A 2,500-nucleotide genomic window follows, 5' to 3' on the forward strand; every position below is an offset into this window, starting at 1 on the left:
CTATAACCCTGTAAACGATCTCTGCCTAACCAGGCTGCTGCCAGACGAGGAGGTGCAATTCTGCTGATTAGCCTTTTATTAGAAGCAGCGTTTGGCTCTAACGGTTATAAAGTCATGTTGTTTGTGTCTTAACTTGAAAGGCAATTACTGGTTTTGTAAGTGTGTCCATTGCGTTAATGAGATTAGAGTTTCCTACATGGTTAATAGAAATGTGACTTTAATGTCCACAGCAGTAGAGAGGTGGCAGAGCAGAGCAGCCCATCTTATTTAGTTCCACATTACAATGTGGGCTTGGCTGGAGGCCATGTTGGCTGGATTAGAGCAGACGACAGTGAGATGCTGGGTTGTATTTACTTCGCACCGCACACTGACTCGTCTACAGTAGACCAGCAACAGACAGGCAGTTATATTTGGCTGCTGTTATCTGACAGGCTTTAATTAGGGCTAGTTTGCAGCCATTGTCATAACATGTCAGCGTGTTTAATGAGCTCCAGTTGGTACACATGGATAAATTCAATCCAGAAATGACTCAACGTGCTCCTGCTTTCAATCTGACAGCACAGCGCGGAGGTGTAGTCTGGGATCCAGGTCAGATATGAAGCAGCTAAATGTTTGTATTTATGTGTGTTTGAGATAATATGAGTATCAGGCTGCTAAGGCTTCAGTATGCACACACACAGCAACATGGAGATTAATTGTGAGTTGGCAAAACAACATTTTGCAGGACAAATCAGCATGTCTGAGTGTGTGTGTGTGTGTGTGTGTGTGTGTGTGTCCACAGGCTGTGATGTGTGTGTCGCTTGAGTAAGCATCAATGGGTGTATTAATGTTAAATTTGCATGTCTGTGTTTCATATATTACTTACGTGTGTGTGTGTGTGTGTGTGTGTGTGTGTGTGTGTGTGTGTGTGTGTGCGTGCGTGCGTGCGTGCGTGTGTGTGTGTATTTGCATGTGGCCGTGTTGACAAAGTGTGATTAAGCAGCGAGCCCTGCAGTCTGGACCAACACACACACACACACACACACACACCTCTGCTGTGTTTGCATGCTCAGATCTTTATTGCTGTGATATGAAGCTTCTTCCTGTTTGACAGGTCGGGGCAGACATATTCTCTGCTCTGCTTTACTCAAGCCTTTGCCAACAAAGTTTTGTTTTTCATTCCATTTGTTTGCTTGTCTTGCTGATTGATCATCTTCTGGTTTTCGCGAACATTTGATAAAGTGTGAGGCCATAAACCCAAAGCAGAACTGATTCATTTACGACGAAGATAACAACAACGTGTGGATTTCTATGGAGCAATCGACATTTTGTCTCTATGTTGTAAAGATGTTGTTGTATAATGACAGGCACACATTAGGTATCATCATCATCATCACCATCATCATCATCGCATCATCATCACCATTGAAATGCATGATTTTGATGCAGAACACACTTCAGTGCAGATTCTTCTCTCAGTCTAACAAACACAGCTAAGGCTTTGGCAGACGTCCCTCAGAGTCAGGCAGGTGGGTCGCTTGATGACCTGAAGGAACCTTTTGCAGGCAGAAAAAGTGTATTCTTGTGTTTATACTTGACATGTGATGAGCATCGTCTTAACATTTACAGTTGAACTCTCTAAACTCGCATAAACGTGTGAGGTAGCAGTGAGAGAAGCTTCTACTGGGGTTAAAACAGACCTCAGTGTGTCAGAGCCAGAGTATCCATCAGCATTATAAATACCAGCCCGCTTTAGAACAAATGCCCTCAGCGAGCTTCCACCAGCGTAATAACGTCCGGGGCGTAATGGACGCAGAGGGCCGGCGTGCTTACACCAGCTGTTTTAGTAATTGACAGAGTTTCACGGGTGGATCCACACAGCTATGACCTTATATAGCTACAATACTAAACATGCAGGAATAAACCACGGCTGCCATTTCTGTGGTATCTCCATCTGTGGTCTTTCAAGTGCCGGATAAACACACACATACATCACATTATAGCTCACGTACATACAGAAGATGCTGCTGTTATGCTCTCATCTAGCCACGGCTTTAATTCTGTGCAAATGATTAAAGACCCCACGCTGCAATATACTGTCAATCTCTTCCTGCAACTCTCTCTCTCTCTCTCTCTCTCTCTCTCTCTCTCTCTCTCCTTCCTCTGGCAGGATGTCAACTATTGATTTATACTGGCAACATTTTAGCAACACTGGCGGCTTCTGGGTCGTGCCAAACAAGAATACAACAAACAGGAGATCAGGTTTCAGACAGGCTGGCTGGCTAGAAGATGGGGGAAGAGGAAGAGACATGACAGGAACCAGGACCGTATCGATACAACACAGAGAGTTCATTTAACCGTTTAACCGCTTAGGAGAGACGACACAGCACGGCACGGTTCAAAGGTGTGTGTGTGTGTCGTTAGGAACACACAGGTTTCAAAGTGCTTCAGTGCTTCAGTTAGACATTAAAGAGGAATATCTCCACACGGCTGCATGTTTTGCTCATCACACACACTTGGC

General features: G+C 44.6%; 1 protein-coding gene across 1 annotated transcript in view; it reads left to right on the plus strand.

Moving 5' to 3' along the window:
* The window catches only part of phactr2 (phosphatase and actin regulator 2), a 21,322-nt gene that overhangs the window by 701 nt on the left and 18,121 nt on the right, over window positions 1-2,500 (plus strand). The window lies entirely within an intron of this gene.

Source organism: Genypterus blacodes, unplaced genomic scaffold (genome assembly GCF_046128005.1).
Source record: "Genypterus blacodes isolate CSIRO-AG114 ecotype Tasmania unplaced genomic scaffold, CSIRO-AGI_Gbla_v1 ptg000010l_1, whole genome shotgun sequence".
Lineage (NCBI taxonomy): Eukaryota > Metazoa > Chordata > Actinopteri > Ophidiiformes > Ophidiidae > Genypterus > Genypterus blacodes.